Source organism: Cyprinodon tularosa, unplaced genomic scaffold (assembly GCF_016077235.1).
Source record: "Cyprinodon tularosa strain WSP-4 unplaced genomic scaffold, ASM1607723v1 ctg189, whole genome shotgun sequence".
Classification (NCBI taxonomy): Eukaryota; Metazoa; Chordata; class Actinopteri; order Cyprinodontiformes; family Cyprinodontidae; genus Cyprinodon; species Cyprinodon tularosa.
The window spans coordinates 154,326-169,537 of record NW_024038669.1 but is presented as its reverse complement, the minus strand read 5'-3'; the positions used below and the strand labels follow the sequence as shown (position 1 = coordinate 169,537).

The following is a 15,212-nucleotide window of genomic DNA, read 5'->3' as shown; positions in this document are numbered from 1 at the left end:
AATAGGGAAATTTCCAAAGGTCGCAAAGCAATAGGATGAAATGAAATGGCCCACTTTTACAGGGTGAACCTTGCAGTCACCCACTGCAGATATGTTTGAAACAACTTTTTTTGAGACAGCAGGGTTCATCGTGTATAAGTAGGCCGTCCATCACAATTCTTGGTGATTCTTGAAAGATTTGCAAAAGTATTTTTTGCACCGATTTTTTGTTTTTCCCACACTGTTTACATTTGATCACTGCTGCACTATATGGAATTTTAATTTATTCACTGTCTGCATGCAAAAGTTGTTTAAGTCGACAGGCTTGATCACCTGTGAGATTAAAAAATGTGTAGTGAGGGAAAGGTTAGCAGAAACTGTTAGTCTAAAAGTTTCTATGTGGCTCCAATGAATGCAGATTAGTCTTTTCCACCAAATAATTTCTAAGCCTAAGTCACAGCTGTTCCAAGAGCAACTTTAAATCTGGTTTTATGAAAACAGAAAAGGATTAGGAAAAGAGTCGGCTTCCTGACGCACAGCCTGAGAGAAAACTTGGATCCTGGTGTCAGTCAACACAAATCATTCCTGGAGAATGTTTAATTGGGATTTTTACTGTGGAGAATTACAGAGAATCATCTTACAAAGGTTATGATGTCTGTGTTTTTCTCCAACTAGTCGATGTCTTAATTTATCCTCAATAATTTACAAACCCCCGTTTAAATATCTGTTAGTGGGTTTTTAAAGATCAGCTTAAATACTTTTGTAATCATGCTGCAAATGATTGTCAGAAAAGTATAAACATTAGCTTGGTAAAGATGAAGAAAGTGATTTATTTCAGTTGGAAATTATAGATAACATGCAACACATGTTGTGATATTTAAACCAGCATTATTAACCCCTCAGAGAGAAATCTCCCAGCGACAGGAAACACATCAAGGAAACGAACGCTTTCTTCTCACTGCCACTAAAAGCAATGAAACAGCTCTTTCATTCAGATTCTATTGTGGCCTTTTTCAAACATTTTAAAATAAAGTTTAGCAGAGATGTTCTAAAAGGAAATTGTATATAGCTGTGGGTAATTCAGGCAGCAAAAAACACCTGAGGGAGCACGGATCTTAAAAGATAACAGGAAGGCTCAAGGGAGAACCGCAAAGTTGATCTGTTTATATTTCCTAATCTTTTAGCTTCTGTCTATTTTTACTCAGGATTTAGAAATGTTGGAAGCTTTTTTGAAATCTTAGTGTTAAAGGAAAGAGATTCTCCCAGGAAAACACAGTACCCAAGCAATGCTACCTCCACTAACCGCTAATGAAACAATCTAATAAAAGTTTAATATGTGAACTCTGTAGTCTGTTAGTATTTTGTCTTTGTTTTAATAAGACAGTAAAACCAGGGTTTACAGTAGCTGCCCCCCAAACACTCAGGTTTGATTTATGTTCGGCACTTCCACAGAATCCTTGCGGTCAAATTACTTCATTTTAGCTTCCGTCCTCAACGCGGCGTCTGCACCCGAAAACGCCGGGGGAAATGTGTAACTATATGGACATCTACTAGTCTGGGTTCACAGAGACAGAGACATCTTGTGATTTATCCAAGAAATATTAAAAACAAACAACAAATTGTATTAAAAATCTCTTGGAAAGAAGTTACTGTCACTCTTGGATAACAGGAAGATGCTTTCATAAAAGTTGGAAATGGAAATATTTTCTACTTCCTCATGCAGTGGGGTGTTGTAAGCTTGCATTTGGTGCTGTACACATCCGCTTGGAGCCGGCCAGAATTATTAAGCACAGGTAGAAAAGCAGCATGGAGTAAAAGATGTCCGCATGTCTAATTTTTTGGTGCAGAACGTACATGAATCAAGCATTAAGCAAGCTTTAGTTTGTTTTTGCCTCTGCATAGCTCCACGTCGGGGTGGTGTTACAGAGCATATTTAATAAGGAATCAGAAATTTAAGAAGCAATAAACTTTACATCCACTTTTACGGCAACTTCTCCTCAAATACTCAGTGTTTCTGTTGCACCATCCTGACTTTAACTGCCTGAAAGAGTAATCTGCTGCATGCAAACATTTTAGTTGGCAGCTCATCTCTTTAGCCTCAACTCCAGTTTCCGTTCACCCTGTCCCAAATTGTCATAGTGGGAAATGTTTTTATGCAGCTTAGGCGGAAAGAATTGATGCTAAATAAGCACTATCTCCAGTTTAGCTCAGAACTTCAGATTAAAGACCATTCAGAGCTTGTAATCACTTTGGAGCAAACCTCCCTTTTAAAGAGCTGTTTTTCTAAAGTGGCAAAAAGTATCGTCCTGCCTTTTAGCAGTGAAGATTATTTTCCTCTGTGGTAGAATCTCCACATCTTAAATGTGAAGCTTTTTGGCAGCCCGAAGCCTCGGATGTCACACCCTCCATGATTTAAGTCTTCCACTAAACAGTCCTCCAAACAAACCCGGCTCACTGTACGACCGCACATTCAGAAGAGTTACATCAGTCTGTAACAGTAATACACAAATAAAGCGGCCAAGATGATCAGCTTGATGGATCACCCAAATCTGGGGTGTTTTCAGACCTCTCTAGAACGAATGAAAACCGCTCACTTCCAGGAAGAAATCACTGCAAAAACCACGACTGTGGTCGTTCAGATGGCATCGGGGGTCTGCAGGGTTTTGCAGAAATAACAGGAGATATTGAGTCCATGCTGATCTCACACCATGCCCACATGACCCACTTTGGTCCTAATGCCAGCGTAGTGACTCGACCCCTGTGGTATGTGTGAAAGCCACCCTGACCATCATGTGACTGTGGACAATGACAGAAGATGAAACCCATGCCAACCACTACACAACGCACACAACTGCACAGATCAAAAAGACACTTTAAAGATTTAAGACCTTTTACCACCAGGACCCTATATGACAGCACAACGGTATTAAGCATTAGTCCAGGCTATTACTGCGTAAACTACTTAGCTAGGTCATGGCTCCTTTTCCTCCCTCCCTGCTCAGCTGCACTAAGAAGCATTTAGTACAGTTACTGGCAGGCCCGCAGAGTTTATATAAGCCTGACCCTTCCTCGGGCCTCCCTCACTTACTTAGCCTGAGCCTCACTGTCTCCTCTCCCCTATGCACACAAGCACACATATACACACCTCAGCTAGCCTCAGACAGCAGGCTGATTGTGAGAGGCCAGAGTCGCTGCATAAATAGCTTTATTATGCTCCCAGAACTGCCAGAGCTAACCAGCTACGCTCTCAAACGGCATAAGGTCGAGCAAGCAGGGCCGCGCAACGCTTTGCCTAATGATGAAACACCAATAATGGAACACAGATGGACAGAGGAGAGAGCGCCGGGGAATGATGCAAACGTATGGACAAATCTAAAGGAGGAAGAGAGTATAAGCGAAAAAACAGAGAGATTGAGACGGGAGGAGGGGAGAGGGATGGCAGTAGAAACACAACCTTTTAAGGCTTCATACCCAGCAGCTCAGTGCCTGAGGTGGACTTGCAAATAGCTCATACACACATGGAGACAAATGCATGCACGCACGCACATTTACTGATTCAGATGCACACCAAATGGCTGGGTTTTTTTTCTTTTTCATTTGGAGCTGGAGTTTTTTTCCCCCATCTTTCTTTTTTTGTGAGAGAAGCAGCAGTCTGCGGCTGCAGATGAGTATCTTAATGAGATGCAGAGCACTGTCTATTCATTTATCTGCTTTACTCTTTTAATACAGTGCTGAAATATTTCCTACAGGATTCCATCTTAGCTTGGAAAGAAATCCAACAGAGCTGGCCCAGTCCTCTGGTATTCACAAGAAGAGCCAGCTCCATATATAATCAAACTATGGAGTGTTGGCCTATTGGTTAGGGCAGTGTGTTCGTTCCTGGTTCGATCCCCACAGCCTCCACTCTTGGTTGCTTTGCTGTCTTGACTTGTTAAGGGATGGGTTAAACAGAGGTAAATTTCTCTATTGTGAGATCAATAAAGTTCATTTATTATTATCATTATGTAGCAGCTTGGCCTCGAAAAAGTCACAAAATGCCACCTGGTGTAACAAGTCAACAAAGGGGGGCTTGAAATTCCCTTTAGAAAGGAAACTAAGAAAATAGCAATGGTATTGTTGAAAGATAGTTTTTTTTTTTTTTTTTTTTTTTGTAAATGTTAGCAGAGACTTAAATCATACAAACATACCAAGTCTGCATTTTGGTTATCTGTCATCTGTTTGTGTCATTCTTCTCCCGTTTAACTGAGTTTGCAGAAAAGCTCATATATCCATCCAACAAAAATCTCAACTCAAGGGTTGTCCTTAAAGGCTCCAAATGGTGGCCAGATACATAATGCAGTCAGTTACTTTTACATATTGATTTAATCAATTAAATCCTAATTTGAACCCTAAATCTTGTACTTTTTTAGCATCGTTTCCATCTGATATCATCATTTAACAGTTTGCTGACTTAAAGAGACCAAGAAGAAATGGATTAACTGAATCTGTAAGGAGGGAAATACTTTTCACAAGACTTTTAACTAGAGCTGTAGTGTATCAATGTTTGAAGATGGATTTATTAGATATATTAGGCAAGATCTGATGATTTATGAATGGGGAGTGTTGGCCTAGAGGTTAGAGCAGTGCATTTGTGCTCTGAGAAGGTTGCAAGTACCGGTTCAATCCCCACAGCCTGCACTCTGGGTCCCTGAGCAAAACCTTAACCAATGCTCCCCGGACGCCGCACAATGGCAGCCCGCTGATGCACAAGGGGATGGGTTAAATGCAGATCAATAAAGTTCAGTTATTATTACAAGGTTTATACAGTAATGGATAACTCTAATTTAATGCTCTTAGAAATAATTTTAATGCCACCAACAGGTAGCCGTCGGCAGGCTGCAGCCATGCCCCGAATTCCTCGTTTTACAACAACTTTTGTTGAAATTGGCATTCTTCCCCATTCTCTAACTTTTACTCCGACTCAAGCTTCTTTTTCAAACATACGTCTTTGCGATGAACCGGAAGCAGTTACAAGCAAATATATCGTGATATAATATGTCTGACGAAATTGTAGATTTTTTTTTAAGAAAGCATTTAAATGCCACAATAAACACATTTAATGCTTTGTAATGCCAATTAAGGCCTTAATTTAAAAAATAAAATAAGATTTAATGACTTTTACTGATTTTTAATGACCCGTGGAAACCCTGTGTTATTAGGAAGTGGCCTGAAAATCAAATGTAGGTAAAGATCCCAAATAGACCGCATCTGTTTACGAGTCAAACCAAAAAACTCAAGTTTTCCGAGTTTGGTGAAGGCCAAGGTGAGAGAAGCCATCAAAGTTCTCGTTCTAAAGATTGCAAATTAAAGAATAAACACTTCCATCTGTTCCAGTTCAACACGGATGCATGAGTGTGCTCGACTGTCAGGTAGCAGTGAGGACGATCATAAAGCGCCACACGTGGGGCAGCCATCATTGAAAATGATGGTCCTTGAGAGATGCCTCGTTGAGGCGATGCGCACAAACGCACACACAGATCCTACAAGCCATATGCCAGGTAGGACGAAAACATCCTCACCTAACTGCACCCCACACAGCAGATGAATGTTAAACCATTTTAACTGCAGCAGAAGCCACAAAATGGCTGTCAGCAAAAAAAAAAACACCTCCCTACTCCCCAACTGTCTTCCTCCTTCCCCCTCACCTCACCCCCTACTCCCCACCTCTGTTTTCTCCCCCTCTTCTCTCTCTCTGCTACCGCTTTCCTTCACCCTCCACCTCACTCCCTCTCCCCCCCACTTCCCTCCCTCTCCCTCTCTCTCTCTGCCAAAAGGTTCTCCAGTGCCGATATTCTGTTCAGAGAGACTGCCAACAGTTAGATTTGTCCTTGGATCTCAATCACATTCCCTCCTCCCCTCTCCTCTCCCTGTGATCCTATTTCGACCCGAGGTCCTCAGCCCAGAAGGGGATACACCTAATCGATTTCTCATGCTTTAATCTAAAGGTGGCACAAGCATCTTGTTACCTAATAGTGAGAAACAACAGCCTCCTTTGTACTTTTTATGCCAAAAAAGAAAGAAATCACTGCTTGGTTCTGAGAGGGGGACTGAAAGTGCTAACAAGACAGGATCGATGAAATCACCACCATTATCCATCCTTCAACATCACCTTTTTTTCCCGCCTGGTCACGCACTGCTTGCCCTTCCTCACCCACATGAGCTCACTCCTACAAATTCAAACCTGCGCGTTCAGGAGACTTGACCCAACATCTGCTCTGCTCCTGCACCCCTCAGGCCGTGCTCATCTTCAGGCCGATCTGGTCAGGACACAAGTTTTTAAAGGGCTGATAGGCTGATAGACTCCCTTCAAAGCAACACTAATAACATTTGGCCACTGATTTTTTTCTTTTACCCACCTAAAAATGACCCGTTACTGACTGGTTGGGGGATCAGCGGTGTGTTTTACCTTTACAACCTACAAATTGGAAGAACGTATGCATGTTGTAGCCGTTCTGCATCAGAACTTTGATAATTTATGATATAAGGAACTCTCATGAGGGGCTGCTCAGTGGCGCAGTGGGTAGCACTGCTGCTTTGCAGCAAGAAGGTTATGGGTTTCTGGAGTTTGCATGTTCTCCCTGAGTATGCGTGGGTTCTCTCCGGGTACTCTGGCTTCCTCCCACAGTCCAAAAGCATGACTGTTAGGTTAACTGGCTTCTCTAAAATTCTCCTTAAGTGTGAGTGTGTGCGTGAATGGTTGTTTGTGTTGCCCTTCGATGGACTGGCAACCTGTCCAGGGTGTACCCCGTCTCTCGCCCATTGACAGCTGGAGATAGGCACCAGCAGCCCTTGCGACCCGACTTGTACGAAAATGGATGGATGGATGGATGGATGGATGGATGGATGGATGGATGGATGGATGGATGGATGGATGGATGGATGGATGGATGGATGGATGGATGGATGGATGGATGGATGGATGGATGGATGGAACTCTCAGGCACTTATCTTTTATATAAACTCACAGGTTTCCAATAGAACTAGTCTCTTCAGACAGCGTTGGCCACTGCAGAAGGCTGACTTTTTGTCAAGTTCTTAGTTCAGCCCAATCATTGGATCATGATCCTAGTAAAATCACATTTGTAGTGTGAATGCCATTTTAAAATTCAGTTCACTTGAAAAAGGTTAAGTTTTTAAATGAAACAGTCACATCACAGGACCTCCACTATACTTAGAAATGGGTAGGTAGGAGATGCTTTTCCACACAGTCCTCATTCTTTGCTTCAGCCTAGCCTTACCTTGAGTGTTTCTGGTCAAACAGCTCACTGAATATCTTTTTTATCCCCTTTTCCTTCATTTGTAGCCCCAACCCAAACCATAAGAGGCTGCATGTCCCAATAGTTAGCTGCAGAAAAGCGAGATTTCGTTAGCAGAAACTATACTGCATAAGACGTTTTTTTTTAGATTATTTCAAGAAACTTTAATATAAGAATTATTAAATCCAATAAAACTAGAGGACACATCATGCAATTTTGTTTTACAGACCTAAGGTGTGACAAACATCTGTTTTTGCTCTGCATGACATGATGCTAAAGTGGCAGACAATCATGCAGAAATGAAGATCCAACAGCAGCAACTTCTGACTTAAGAGAAGTTCTGGAGGTAAAGGTTAGATTCCAAGTATTCCAATACATGCCAAATTTTTAGATTCTGTATTAGTTCTTCTTTGCTTTAAATATATAACAGCAGACCTTAATGGACCTTTATTACAGTGGTTCTTGTGATTAAAAAGATAAGAAGCTAAATACGAGGATATGCATCAAACTATATGTAGCTGTGTATAGGTCCTTCTTAAAAAGTATTAAAAATGTGTTTAAGCGGATATCTGTCGCAGGATTGATAACGGTTTTCATGCTGCATACAGCAATATATGACACAGTTCATTCTCCTGCTAAAACATCAATGGGTAACAGAGGTAACCATGTTTTTGAATCACCCAGTTCCTCATGCCATGGGTTCCAGCAAGGTTTGCAGAACATTTAGAACACAAAACTAGCCAAATGCATCATGGAACCTCTACTGTACTTCTAAAAATTCAGTTTAGACTATCCTCGTCTTCATTCTTCGTTTCTTGTCCATCTGGATTAAGTTTTGGTCTATCCATCTATATTTGCATTCCTTTTCCCTTTAGCTTGACTGTTTCTAAGAGGTAGGTCTTCCTATTTGTTTCTGTAGTGTAAGAGGAGGCTGAAGGCTGCACAACTAAGCTAGTTTACATAAAAAAGTGGTTAGTTAAAACATTTGTTACACACGTGCAAAGCAACATGTAAACACTTTGAACTGGGTGCTCAGGTCAGAGACCAAAGTTAAACCAACATGCAAAAACCCATGTGGTTAAAAACTAACATCAACACATAAACATGGTGGAGGCAGCATCATGCTGTTGGGTTGCTTTTCTTTGGCAGGAACACTAAAGTTGCTTTAGGAAACCTGTCAAAAGCTGCAAGAAACTTAAGACTATGGAGAGAAACTTTACCTTCCAGCAGGTAAACACACAGCCAGAACTACAATGGTTTAGATAAAAGCCTATATGCTTGAGGCAGAATGGCCTAGTCAAAGTCCAAACCAAATATCAGCTGCTAATTGGTGCTGTAAGAACCTATAAGAATTTAAAAACAGAAGTTGATGCTTAAATGATCATGCAAAATAAATAAATAAGAATATTAGACTCCAACATAAATATATTTTTGGAACTTTTTTCCCAAAAAAAAAAAAAATGTCAATAAAACTAACAACTTAACAACAATTGGTCAACAAACTATGAAACCCAATGCAACTTGGCAGCCTATAGAAGTAAAAAACTAATTTATCTGCAAAATGTCTATTATTATTTATAGGAACATTTACAGGAAAATATCTGATCCTGGAGCAGTTTTTGATAAATGAGGTGAACCTATCGTTCATTAATGGTAGAGAATACCTAATTAAAGACCCACAAGATCCAAGGTGCTGCCCACTGATAACCAATGCCACAGTGTTTGGGTTGCCTACGTGCGTAAATCTGCCCGCTATGATCCAAGCGCGATTATTCTCTGGGCATGTGACTGCAAGCATCTCCAACACGCTCGCTGCACCGAGCATCAGCTTCAGACAAGCTGCACAGCACATCTACACGAGTCCGAGTTCAGATCCGCATGAAAAAGCATTTTTCACATCAGCAGAGGCATGCGGGCAGCAGCGGAGGTGCGTTCAGGTGCGGGAATGCGCTCAGTCAACCGGGGCTACTTACCCATGTCTAATGCTGTCACACAGTCTCCTCTAACACGTGAATATTTCATCAAGATCATTTACAATCCATTTAGCCGAGACACATTTTTACACCGTGGATGACAGCCTCCCGGGGAGCTGTCAAACGCTGCCGGGGAATAAATGTGGATGGAAAACCCCGGGGAAAAATGGCGTCAACAGAAAGAGACGAAAAAGGACTAGCAGGCGATCCGATGAGGCAGTCAAAGTATATATAAAAAATGAAAGATTAAATGCATCCAGAGGGGAACTTGGTGGTGTTCTCAGCAGGGAGGACCGATCGGGGGCTGGTGCAGCCAGAGAGCCGCAGCGGTGCAGAGAGCGCGTCCCGGTGCCGTGCGGGATCGCTGGTGAGTCCGCGCTGAGATCCCTCACAAATCCGCTACTCGACTGAGAGGGGAGGAGGAGGAGGAGAATGAGAAGGAGGGGGCAAAGCTCTGTTACTGCAGTCAAAACAAGCAGCCCGCATCCGACTACAAGCCAGAAAAAAATCCAACGGAGAGGGAGGGGGAGATTTCCTGCGACAACTGAACGCGCTTTGAGCCGGAGCACCGAAGGCTGCAGACCGAGGGGTTAGCTGGCTTTAGCTGGCCGGCTGCACTGGATCAAAGCTTTCAGAGTGTGTGTTCCTCTCTCTCTCTCTCTCTTTGCTTTTCCAATCGGTGAATGTCAGGTCCCTCTGCCTGTTGTCTCGTTATGATCTCAGCTCTGGCCAAACTGAGCAGACCGGTGGAGAGGAGGCGGAGGAGGAACGACACCGCCTCCTGCTGGCTGCAAACAGCTACTACAAGTCCCTCGTTTCTCCCTCCACCTGCTTTCACCAGTTTTCTCCAAGGGGACACCTTATACTGGTCCTTCTCAAAATATTAGCATATTGTGATAAAGTACATTATTTCCCATTATGTAATAATACATTTTTGTATTTTAGATTCATTGCACATTAACTGAAATATTTCAGGTCTTTTATTGTGTTAATACGTATTATTTTGGCATACAGCTCATCAAAACCCAAAATTCCTACCTCACAAAAAGTGTCCTGTCTGGCGATGTGGCATTAAGAATAATTGTCTTGATGCCAAAAAGAGCCAAACAGATTTTACTTTCACAAGTGGAGCAGTACAGCTATCACCATAGTGTTCCACTATTATAATTATGCAGGGAGTTTTACTGATTATATGGACACTGCCATGCATGTAGAGCAGGAAAGGATAAAAACAGAAAAAAAGGAGAAAATATGAAAGAAAGAGGAGATAAAGGGAGATAAGGAAAGTATAAAGAAAAGTCTTCTTAATACAAAAAAAGTCAACCTTCAAATAATTATGTACAGTTATGCAATCAATACTTGGTCGGGAATCCTTTTGCAGAAATGACTGCTTCAATGCGGCGTGGCATGGAGGCAATCAGCCTGTGGCACTGCTTAGGTGTTATGGAGGCGCAGGATGCTTTGATAGGGTCCTTTAGCTCATCCACAGTGTTGGGTCTTGCGTCTCTCAACTTTCTCTTTACAATATCCCATAGATTCTCCATGGGGTTCTGGTCAGGAGAGTTGACAGGCCAATTGAGCACAGTGATACCATGGTCAGTGAACCATTTGGCTATTTTGGCTCTGTGAGCAGGTGCCAAGTCGTGCTGAAAAATGAAATCTTCATCTCCATAAAGCTTTTCAGCAGATGAAGTGTTCCAAAATCCCTGATAGCTAGCTGCATTGACCCTGCCCTTGATAAAACACAGTGGACCAACACCAGCAGCTGACATGGCACCCCAGACCATCACTGACTGTGGGTGCTTGACACTGAACTTCTCGCATTTTGGCATTTCCTTCTCCCCAATCTTCGTCCAGACTCTGGCACCTTTATTTCCAAATGAGATGTAAAACTGAGCAACAGTCCAGTGCAGCTTCTCTGTAGGCCAGGTCAGGTGCCTCTCCCGCTGTTTCTGGTTCAAATGTGGCTTGACCTGTGGAATGCAGCACCTGTAGCCCATTTCCTGCACACGCCTGTGCACGGTGACTGTGGATGTTTCTACTCCAGACTCAGTCCACTGCTTCCGCAGGTCCCCTAAGGTCTGGAAACGGCTCTTCAATCTTACTCAGAATGCGGTCACCTCTTCTCGTTGTGCAGCGTTTTCTCCCTCACTTTTTCCTTCCCACATACTTCCCACTGAGGTGCCTTAATACAGCACTCTGGGAACAGCCTATTCATTAAGAAATATCTTTCTTAGTCATACCCTCTTGCTTGAGGGTGGCAATGATGGCCTTCTGGACAGCAGTCAGGTTGGCAGTCTTACCCATGATTGGGAATTTATGTGATGAAACAGGTTAGGAGTTTTAAAGGCCTCAGGAAACTTTTGCAGGTGTTTAGAGTTAATTTGTTGATTGAGGTGATTAGGTGTATAGCTCGTTTAGAGAACTTTTTCATGCTATTTTAATGAGATAGGAATTTTGGGTTTTCATGAGCTGTATGCCAAAATCATCTGTATTAAGACAATAAAAGACCTGAAATATTTCAGTAGGTGTGCAATGAATCTAAAATACATGCATGTCTAAGTTTTATCATTACATTATGGAAAATAATGAACTTGATCACAATATGCTAATATTTTGAGAAGGACCTGCAGAGACGTGCTGATAGTTTAATGTGCTTAAGCCTTTTCTGTCCAAAAAGCATCTAGAGAATGTTCTCTGAAAAAGTGTTGGAAATATAAAAAAATGATTACGGGCGACAGTGGCGTTGGATGTAGGAGAATTCTTGCAACTTTCCCAGATAAAAAAAAAAACAAAAACAAAAAAAACAGCATCAATTTGAATGGAATTTTATCTGATAGACCACAACATGGAAATTTAAAGGGTAAAAAGGCTCATACCATCACAGAGCCGCCACCATACCTAGGGGTGAGCAGAAACACATGGATCTCCGGGACTCTTTAAAGAGAATTAGACCCACAGCACTAAAGGTTCCTCCACCGTACTTTTGACCTGTGGGCATGAGATGTTTCTTCCTAAATGTCTCTATTAATACAGAATAAGTCTGACATTGCATTGAATAAGCCACATCTGACTAAGCAAAGGTGTAAACATTTGTAATGTTAGACTGAAAATACCCCTCTGGTATGATTACATGCACATAGCATCCTAAGGCTGTTGCTAAGCATTGGTACCACTCTTTGCTGCAGCTTTCTAACTATAAAGATAAACTCAGGTTATTTGTTTATCCCAGTTCTAGTCGAGTCTGGCCTTTTAATTATTTATCTGATTGCAGATATCGATCCGTGTAGTTTTATAGTTTGTTTCTTACTTTTTCGGATTCACGAAGATAACATCTGGCTTCTCTGACGTCCTGTTTTTGTGTGTTTCCAATTTGGAAAGTGACTGAAAGAAAACGTCTTACCTGTGATGTTTTATCCAAAGATGATCTTTATCTGCGGATGAATAATCATACTAGATTTCAAACCAAGCTTTTGTTCCATTTATTTTAGGAAATGGACATTATCCGTGCATTTATACTTGTTAAGAGAAATTATTTCATCCGGCAAACATGAGATTAGATAGATTTTTCTGCAGTTTTCATTGATATCTTTGTACTACAATAGAAGATGATAAGAGATGATAACCTTTCAGTAAAAATACTAAGTAACCTTTAGAACCCTTTAGAAGTAATCTTTTATGTCATCCTGGCATCTTCTTCATGTTTATATTTGTTTTTGTTCAGTTAAATAATGCTAACTCAGTACTACAGTTTATCTCAGACAGAAGAGAGCTCAGAGGGAAAACTGGCCTTCATTTGGGACCAGATCAAACATCATAAAGTCAAATAGGAAGCAACCAGACTACAGTAATATCTTAAAGCAATAGCAGACTAATCTCTTAGGAGAAAACCTTCTCACCTCCAACACATTACATGCTTCAACTTTGCTCTATGAGGGACCACAAAGCAAACCTCTGATGAGTAATAACCAATCTTACTACTTATTCTTGTGCAAACTCTTGGGGGTGTTTTGATATGAGACCTTCTGCAAACAGGTGGGCTAACCTAAAAATAAAATTCTCACCTCCTGGAATGACATGCAGAGATGAGATCCAATAGCGTTTTTGTACACTTTCTTCAAATTCAACTTGTGCACCCAAGTTAGATGGAAGCTGCAACATCACACGTCGCCGACACGTTTTATTCAGACTAAAACAAGGTGGGTGTCGGAGTAGGGCCAAGTTGGTGAAAGAAGGGAGACTAAAGAGGCTCTGCTGATGAGTGGGTGTCGTGCGCATGCATGTGAGTGCTGGTGATTTCCCCTTAATATGTCAGAAGAAAAAGAGGATGGAAAACTCACATCAAACAAATGCGAATAAGCCACAGTTGTTCCATTGCCTCATTGCTATCACAGCTTTCGTTCATATCTTGGTCCCATGCAAAACCTGACCTTCCATGTACTGGAAACCTACTTTAACATTGACAGGCCATGCAAATGATCTCAGATGACCTTTCTCTGTCACTGCCCCATGGTTACTAGCTGTTACTCAGCCCAACCCTGTGCATGCACACTTATGTTTGTGTAGAACGCCCACACAGACGTTTCATCAGGATGGAGACTCTGTGAAGTCAGTAGTAGGCAAACAATCAGCTCTGAGCTTTTAGTTAAATATCTGCAGCGCTATCAGCAGCCTGATACTTTTCACTTCCCCTGCTGAAGTGCATCAGCTTCACAGGCATTTTATTTTGGTTTGTCTTTATGTGCTTAGAAGGGTGTAGTCTGTGATTCAAAGGGATTGTTTTCACAGCAGTGTCACACTTTTTTTGTCTATTTTTTCCCATAAATCGCGACCAGAGGGATGCTCTGATTATTTCCACATTTTTTCAGGTCACAGCAAAAGAGTCCACTATATTTTCCATTTATATATATATATATATATACCGGTATATATATATTTCTCAGTACTTGTGATAATATTATCAAGGATGCGTTATTTTGACCTCAGCGTCCTGCAGATGCCCCAGAGATTTTTTTAAGAGGGCAATAATGAACATCTATCAGTCATCAGAAAATGGAAGAAATGAGGAGCTGCATAGATAAGTATTGTTATTAGTCATGCACTTCAAACATCAAACTCACACGGAAGAGTGGCAAGTAGAGAGCCATGTTTAAACAAAGCCTCAAAAAGGCATCTTTAAAAGTTGCAACTCATGGCAGACACAAGTAATTCAAGTGGATGTGTGGTAGATCATACATTCAATGCCCCCCATCTGACATCAGTTATTTAGTATCAGTTAATCTTTTCTTGCAAAAATGATTGGGCAACTATTTCTGGCAACTGTTTCTTTCTCTAGATTTGCAAAGCGGGTATTGGCACACATTGAACGATTTGTGAATGTCATTACCACCATTTTGTTTATTCTACCACATAAAAGCCAAAGCAAGTATGCTGAAGTTTGGGATTTTATCTTTAAAAAAAAGTTTGAAACAGTTTAGAGGATATCAATATGTTTACAAAGCACAGCATTATGCATTTTTTATGTGCTATATGTATCTTTTTTTTTTTGCATTTTACTACCCCTTTTACGAGAGCCCAGCGCCTTATTATTGTAGTAATGATCATCTTTATATGGCAGCATTTTAAATTGCTTCATAGTTCTTTAATATGTTGGACCCCCAAGGGTTCTGAAGTACTTTTAATTATGTCAAAGAAATTAACTCATTTGTTCCAATATTGTTATAACGCCAGCCACGGGGATTTAACTTCGAATTAATGCCAGATTTAAATTTGGGTTGATTTTTATCATTTTGAAGAGGACTCTGAAATTATGTTAGAATAGCAAATTAGCGTGTGTGTATATATGAGTTTGAGTGTGGATATCTGTTTGTGTATCCTCCCATGCATTGATCTTGGATGTGTGTGAATGCACAAAGAGACCCCAGAGATCTAGGGGTCAACAGCTGCTCCCTAACAACCAATCAAT

General features: G+C 41.2%; 1 protein-coding gene across 1 annotated transcript in view; it reads right to left on the bottom strand.

The window, feature by feature from the left end:
- The window catches only part of setbp1 (SET binding protein 1), a 53,557-nt gene extending 43,604 nt beyond the window's left edge, over window positions 1-9,953 (bottom strand). The window contains exon 1 of the mRNA XM_038282889.1: window positions 9,248-9,953. The gene's annotated coding sequence lies outside the window, so the exon portion shown is untranslated. The remainder of the gene's footprint in view (window positions 1-9,247) is intronic.
- Between the last annotated feature and the right edge of the window lie 5,259 nt (window positions 9,954-15,212).